Source organism: Microtus ochrogaster, chromosome 6 (assembly GCF_000317375.1).
Source record: "Microtus ochrogaster isolate Prairie Vole_2 chromosome 6, MicOch1.0, whole genome shotgun sequence".
Classification (NCBI taxonomy): Eukaryota; Metazoa; Chordata; class Mammalia; order Rodentia; family Cricetidae; genus Microtus; species Microtus ochrogaster.
The window spans coordinates 86909056-86917483 of record NC_022013.1 but is presented as its reverse complement, the minus strand read 5'-3'; the positions used below and the strand labels follow the sequence as shown (position 1 = coordinate 86917483).

Sequence of the window (8428 nt, the reverse complement as noted above, 5' to 3'; positions counted from 1 at the left end):
GGAAACTGTATTCTTTTAAACTCTGCCTGGCCCACTGTTCCAGCCTCTTATTGGCTAACTGTCACATCTTGATTAACCCATTTCTAATAATCTGTATAGCACCACGAGGTGGTGGCTTACCAGGAAAGATCTTAACCTGCATCCATCTTGGAGAAGAGAGCCATGGCTCTGCTTGACTCAGCTTCTTTCTCCCAGCATTCTGTTCTGTTACTCCGCCTACCTAATTTTCTGTCCTATTAAAGGGCCAAGGCAGTTTCTTTATTTAACCAATGAAATCAACACAAAACAGAAGACTCTCCCATATCATTTCCCCTTTTTCTGTTTAACAAAAAGAACTTTGACAGACAAGTCCAGAGTGTGCCTCATCATCTCCTAGATGACTCTAAGTCCTGTCAAATTGAGGACAAAGATTAAAGATCATACATCTCAGCCTAGATATGTTTTGGGTGTTGCAGTTGACCATTGCTTGTCTATTCATTCTCCGGTGTCTTTGTACTCTTCCATACCCCTAGAGTCAATCCTGATTGGTCTAAGCCATTCCTAGTTGGGTCATCATTACTCTGGCCTGATTGGTTAATCATAAACATGTGATACAGTTCTGGTCAGTTACATATGAAAGGAAGTTGGCCCAGAAGTGACCTTCTACAAAAGGATTTTAGGATTTTCAAAAGGAAATAGCAAAGAAACTCTCCATTTATCTACCTCGCTAATGTTATTGCATAACCATACAAGTCTCAGAGCTACCTATGGTCATCTTGTGACTGACTGCAAAACAATATGCCTGAAGTCAAAAGCAACCATGCTGAGTATGAAAGAACAGATAGAAGAAATAGTGGGCTCTTGATGACATGACCTTGGTTTAGTCACCCATTGACAGCAGAATGAGAAATACGTGCTGGAAAGCCTAAAGCTTGCTTGCAACAGAAAGCACCGCAACAGATGCATGAAGCAGAAATCATGGTGACATGCACATCAGTCCCGCTGTAAGAACAGAAAGATTTATAGTCTTTTTCAGCAATGAGAACACACATACAGATGCGCACAAGAGTACAGGAAAAATTAACATGAAGTCAGATTTGTTCCAGTTCCATGAGTGGCATTCCAAACCACCTCTCCATGCATAGAAGGCTGACATTTATGGAAACCCTATTCTTTACAAACCATTTCACCTCACTAGTCCCCATAACAACTGGAGGCCTCTTCATCAGATGAGGAAGTGGAGACAAAGGATTCCAAGGGCAAGGCCTTGCTAGCAAGCACAACAGCTAGGAAGTGAAGCTAGGTCATTGGTCTCTCCACTAAGTAGTACTGGTTCCCAGTTGTCAAGACTCTGTGTATCATGTGCCCCTAGTAATGTAGGAACAATAGCAGAGCAGCGACGCTCTAAGGATTTCACGATGGTAGATTACGGGCTCTGTCTGTGTAAAGTCATTCCTGAACTGTGTGTTGGCTTTCTAGTGTGGAAGGGAAAATGGTGGTGGGTACTTTAGCTCCTAAGGAATATGTCCATCTAGGGCCTACATTACCTGTGTTGTGGTGCCCAGTGTGGAAATAAGCAGATGAAGAGACAAGGGAGCCATTGTAGTGTGTATCTTAAATGTGTTTCTCTATCCTAGACCAATAGCTACAACATTCGGAATATATGGGCCAGTGAATTCCTTGTCATGAGACCTGACTTCTGCACTGCTGAATGTTGAACAACACCTCAGTGTTGTGGGAGATCGTTCTGTATATGTGTTGCTTTATGGACTGAAGAATAAAGCTCATTCAGCCTATGGCAGGGCAGAATAAAGCCAGAAGGAAAATCTGATCACAGATAGAGAGTAGGTGGAGTCATTGAGATGCCATGTAGCTGCCAAAAGAGAAAGGCGTCATTTGCCAGCCAGAACCTTACCAATGGGCCACAATCTCATGGTGATTTACAGATTAATACAAATGGGTTAATTTAAGAGATAGCTAGAAATATGCCTATACTATTGGCCAAGCGGTGTTGTAATTAATATAGTTCCTATGTCATTATTTGCTCTGGGAAGCTGGGAAAAGAGTGAGCAGTCTCTGCTTACACCCCAGCTTCTAACTACTCCATTCCAGCCTTATTGTCTCCCCTAATTGTGACAGCTGAAACATGTCTAGTCATTGCCATGTGTTCCCTGGAATTGGGGTGGGGCTAAGGATAGAGGGTGGAAGTAGGAAAGGGGTGTGGGGAGGCACACCACCCCTGCTTAGAAGAGATTGCTTTAGAACAGTGATTCTCAACATGTGAGTCTCAACTCCTTGGTGGCTGGGTGTCACACAGCATGAGTGACTCTATTAAAGGGTTCCAGCATCAGGAAGGCTGAGAACCACTGCTTTAGAGCCTTATGCAATCAGCCCTTGGTACCTCACAGAGCTCCCTTTGCTCATTCTGTTGTAGATGGTCTCCAACATAGGAAGGTGAAGTGGAGCCAGAATGGAGGTAAACCCCTAGACTTACAGTAAGCTAAGCTGACACTTCCTTTTTATTGTATCTTTACACAGGTTTGTACAATCTGGCCTCAGCTGCAGCCCCAAAGGTGGAGAGCAAGATAGAGGCAGCCACACTTGGACCTGAAGGCTATGCTCTGTCCACTGACCTGCTAGGTAAGGCCAACCTTGGGTGTGGGGATCTAAATCATCATGGCATATTCACAGAGAAGAATCTAAGTTTCAAACTCTGCCTTCTTTTTCAAGTGACATGCATTTGGTTTTATTTCATTTTCCTTTGTGTGTGTGGGTCAACAGTTTCCTTATAATGTTCTATAAGGATGGGGCAAACAATCTATGCCAGAGCTTGGAAGTGCAGTTGTTTGACCATGTTCTGACATAGGTCAGGTTTGAACTTGACACCTGGTATAGAGCTGAGCTGTGGGAAGAGTCAGGAAGTAGCTGTCAGCCACTGGCTGATCAGACAAGTTCCCTTCTTTCAAAGACCATTGTTTTTCCAATCTCAGTTAAATGCTTCTACTGTGTGATACTTTGTTTCTACTGAGGGAAGTTGCCCAGATGGTCTTGTGAGAGGAAGTTTTGATCCTGGGAACTGAAGGCATGGTTTCAATAATATCACTCTGAATTTAATATCCATAAGTAGACTCATTTGAGTTTTCAATTTCTGTAGTGAAAAAGAATTGAAAGAGTAAGATTTATTCATGCAAAGGTATTCAGATGTAGAGTGTGCTATGAAAGAAGACTCGGAGATAGACAGGTCACACACACACACACACACACACACACACACACAGACACATATTAGAACAATGAAAAACCATAGGGAAATGCCTAGAAAGACATAAAAATAGATTTTAAATATACATCCCCATTCCATGCATGGCTATTTTACATGGAACTCTGTTGTTGTTATTGTTGTTGTTAAAGTCCTCACAGTTCCATGTGATAGAAGACGTTTTGAAGTGTGGGGAGGAAATGAGGCCTGGCCTACTGGGCTAGACATTGAGATAGTATTCTTCATCTTTCCAGAAGCCTTTGCCCATATCTTTACTCCTGGCTGCTGTTGGGATTTTATCTCAGGATTCAATTTTGATTAGCAGAAGCTTGTTTTCATTTTGTTAGTGATTGGTCTGTGGATGGACCTGAGACTCTTGTCACCAGCCTAATAGAAGGTGTGATGGTTAGTATTAGTTGTCAATTTGATTGGACTAATAGGCATGTAGGAGGTAAGTGAAGCACACTCCTGGGTGTCTCTGTGACTTTGTTTCCAAGGATGATTACATCCTGGGGGCTCTGACCTAATCAATGCATCCATCCTTCAATTGACTCACATGATGGTGGCATTATTAGGAGACAGAGCCTTTGGAGGAAGTTGATCAGTGGGTATATCCTTATCCTATAGCTCCCCTTCTCCTTCCATGGCTGCTTTGGTGTGAGTTGACATACTGTGCCATGCCTCCTCCACCATGACTGACTGAGCCCTCTGAAACCGTGAGCCATAATTGACCTTTTCTTCCATACATTACTTCTGTTGGGTGTTTGGTCAGCGTGAAGAGAAAAATAATGAATACACAAGGGGACATTTACAGAGAACTTCCCCTCCTGTATCAAAAGAGAATCTAAGGCATCACCATAGTGACCCATGGTTTCTAATTCTCATATTCAGAAGGCAGAAGCAGGAATATTTCAGATTTGAAGACAGTGTGGGTTATATAGGTGACCTTGCTAACAAAAACAAACAACAACAAAAAGGAAGAAAAACAAAATGTTTGCCTTTTGTCTCTACCCTTTCTTGCTTGCTGGCATGCCAGTAAGATCTTAGGATACATGAAGTATCGTTACCCAACTCTGGAGTCTGAGATGACAAACATTTGCATGGGAAACTAATACACAGAGCATAGGAAAACAGAAAAATGAGAGGTATAATTATAGAGCACTGACCTTTCCTGAAGCCATGCCCCCTTCAGAATCTTTAGGGGATATAATGAATAATCTTTGTTCTTTTTTGATATTGGGGGAAATCAAGCCTAGAGACTTGAGCATGATAAATTATCAGTCTACCACTGAGCTATACCCCAGGCCAACAATTATTAATCTTTATATAGACAGAAGTTTCTATCCTGCCTGGTCCTGCAGCCATTCAGTCCCAAAGAAACATACAAAGGCTTATATTAGTTATATAAGTAGTTTGAACTAATAATTACTCATTAACTAGATCTTACAACTTAAGTTAACACATAATTCTATGTTTAGCCACGTGGCTTGGTACCTTTTCTCAGTAAGGCATTCTCATCTTGCTTCCTCTATGTCTGGCTGGTGACTGTGTCTCTACCTTTCCTCTTCCCAGAGTTCTCTTAGTTTGGTTGCCTGCCTATACTTCCTGCCTGGCTACTGGCCAATCAGCATTTTATTAAACCATTATGAGTGACAAATCTTGACAGTGTACAAAAGCATTATCCCACAGCATGTTTATGACTTTCTCTGCGATGTAGCGTTTTCTTCCTCATGATCTAACACAGATTTGGAGAAGGACTGACTCCTGTCTTATGTGTTCCTATTTCTTATATTTTTAAAGCATATTTTGTTTTCAGTCCACACATAGTAATTTTACTTATTCGTGGATTACACTGTGACATGTACTGTATGTAATGTGTAATGATCAGATCAGATTAATTAGCGTATCTGTCACCTTGAATCTGTTGAGGATCCACTACATAGTTGTTTTGAACTATCCATTAACTATCAACCAACCACGATGAGCCTACTGCTCTCTGGAATGTTTCCTGTTTCTTTAAGTGTGTCAAACCAAGTTCCTAAGAAATGACACACATATTTTAAAAGTCTGGAATAATCCCAAGAGCTAAGATAAAGGTTATGGAAAAATGAAGTTCTTTACAAAAATAACAGGCCACATCCATATTTGTTAGATATCATGAGAACAGCATTGGCTTTGAAAAACATTATATGATGTCTGGCAGTATTGATTTTGGACGTGGTTATCTTACCCTCTGTCCAATGCTGGATTCCCACTAAGAGGAAGCCTCCTCCTTCCTCTCTTTTTTGTTCTGATGATGCTAATGAGTCCTGTATGACAGACACAGTGAAGAATGCCTTCAGTTGACAGACAAATGGGGGAATGCATTCAGTTCACATCAGGACTTAATGAGCCTCTCTAACACAAACTCCTCGCCAGCAAGCTTGTATCTTTGCAGTGATTTGCTCTCTCCTATCTCTCCGAGTGTGTCCTTTGTGCCAACAGCAGCAGTCACCTCTGAGTGTCAGGTGCGGTTTGTCAATAGACGTTTGGTGGTAGGGGGTTTTGATCTGTGCCTTTTGTTCCTGCTTGATATTCTCATGCACTTTAGTTTAATGAAACATGAAGGAACTTCTAGCATAATGCTTGTGTTCCATTTTGCTCTTCGAGTGCATATTAATTATGTACATTATCCTCCTATAAGGAAAATAGATTCACTCAGCTCTGTGCTTTAACTCTTTGCCCAGATTCCTATTGATCTTTTCTTTGTTGCTGCTGCTGTGTTTTGTTTTGAAAATTTTGTAATAAAACAGGGACAAGAACTTTATCTTTGTTGCCGCCCATAACAGAAAATTCTTGGGGCATTTTCCCCCCTCCCATCCTTCATCATGGAGAAAGAGTGATGCTGGCAAGTGCTGGGACTGAAGGTCACGCTGCCTGGCTTTGTGGGGACAGATGGCCATTGCTCATCATGTTAGCAAGAAGCTTGATGCTCACTTCTGGACATCAGCTGCTCTCTATGTATATTAAGTGATAATTTAGCTTCAGGTGGCACCAGCCTAGTGCTGTCTGTCTGGTCTCCTGCTTTCATAATGGAAAATACTTGAAGAGTGGCACTTACCTTCCTGTCTTTTATTATGAAACAAAGCCTTTTCAGTAAAACAACTAAGCTAGCCCCAAATATGACTGCATCTGATTATTGTGACCCTGCTCTACCAAGTAGGTATTCTGAATTTAAAACTTCAAGAGACAATTTTGTAAGTTATCTGAAACAAAATTCTCTTTAGACACTGTCTTATATGACTTATATAGATTAACTAAGTCAGTCTTCTCAACATCGTATTTCTATTTAAGGACAATATAATCTTAGTACTGACATGGGAAGATGCCCAAGGATATAAGAAACAAAGGAAAAATAGCAGAACACTTTGCAGCATATAATAACTATTGCCACAAAAATATGTCTCTTGTATGTATGTGTTAGTATGTAACTGTGGATCCTGAGTCAAAATGAAGTGACATTAGTTGCATTAAAATTTTTAGAAACCATTGAAACATAAACAAAGCAGGCACACTCTGTGAATATAAAAGCAAGGGGAAGCCCCAAGGCTGATAGAGGCTGCTGAGCAGGACAGTGGTTATCAGACACAATATTTGCCAAGAGATGGAACATGGCTTGATTTAGGAAGAATATTAACTTCCTTGATTGTTTCAGCTTCATTGACAAACTCTGCTTCTGAAGTGGCGTCAAGCTCTCTGGAGCAAATATGTCATTAATATTAACTCATTAACATACATTAGTATGTAATTCTCTTCCTCTGGTGTTGGTTAAGACTCAGGTCTCAGCCAGAGTTCAGAAACCTTTCCTATCTTATTTATTTATTTATTTATATTCCTCTGATGTTCCACAATACAGATACGGCACCTATAATATGTAGTATATTCTAGAGAAATCATTAAGTCAGGGTTCCAGGACATCACAATGTAAGATAGTGTGGAGGGCTGGGTGGTGGTGGCACACGCCTTTAATCCCAGCACTCAGGAGGCAGAAGCAGGTGGATCTATGTGAGTTCAAGGCCAGCCTGGTCTATAAGAGATAGGTTCCAAAACTACAGAGAAACCCTATCTTAAAAAAAAAAATAGTGTGGAAGTATATATCATGAAAGTTCAAACTTGCACTAAAAAGGACAAATGTGTATCCGAGTTCTCTGATCAGTAGAGTTAAATGGGAAATGTGGCAAATTGTGACATCAAAGGAACTATGCTTTCTTTAATGATTTGGCATTTTTATAGTAAACAAATAATTGTATTTTCCCAAAAGACATAAGTTTTGCCCCTGACAGGGTAGTCAGAGTTCATAGGTTGTGGATATTCTTGCCTCGGACAACGTACCTGTTAGTTGGATTTCGTTGCTGTGACCAAGTACCCGCGATAAACAAGCAATAAGGAAAGGAAGGTTTGTTTTGACTCCTGGATCCAGAGGTTCAGTCCATGGTTATTCTTCCCTGTTGCCTTGGCTCTGTGGTGGCATGGTATCACGGCAGGATGTTCTCCACACAGCGTCAGGGAGGCAAAATGGAAGAAAGGACTAGAGCCAGGATATCCCTTCCATGCCTTCGGTGACCAGCTTGCTTCACTAGATCCCACCCTCTCAGCTCAGCTACGTGCCAAGCACGCTACACTTGAGTCTGGAGGAGACATTTCTAAGCTTGAGCAAGGCAGCAGCCCTACCCTTGCAGCCTTTTAAAGTTCCACGGTAGCTTAGAGAAGGCATTTCTCCCGGAATCGCTGCACTGCTCGGGCTACATCTTCACATTCTGGTTGTCGAGTCCAGAGAAATGCTTGCTTTCAACCATGTGCAGAAGACACACAGGGTTTTCAAGCCAGCTGTGTGCAGAGTTGCACGTGTATTCTCTTCCTTTGCAGGATGTCATTGAACACATCCTTGTGAAGGATTTTAAAAAGCAAAGGCTCGCCAAAGTTCCTGTATAGCCATGAGCTGGGTAGGCGGCCAGTGAGGGGAGCTGGTACTTCCCTAGCTGTCCTTATGCCTAACAAAGAAATTCCTCTTCCAGTCTGGGATAATAACCAGAGACCCAACACGGTGCCTTGTAATTTGTCTCTCAGTTACAAGGGTGTGCCTGTGGGAAACAACCTAAATTCAATATTGAACATGCTGAAGGAAGAATTCTAATAATGGACGGGGCGCCA

General features: G+C 41.6%; 1 long non-coding RNA gene across 2 annotated transcripts in view; it reads left to right on the top strand.

The window, feature by feature from the left end:
* Window positions 1-8428, top strand: part of LOC113456204 — a 79389-nt gene that overhangs the window by 5968 nt on the left and 64993 nt on the right. For both annotated transcript variants that reach the window (XR_003377062.1, XR_003377061.1), the window contains exon 2: window positions 2518-2619. This is a non-coding gene — a long non-coding RNA (uncharacterized LOC113456204). The remainder of the gene's footprint in view (window positions 1-2517; window positions 2620-8428) is intronic.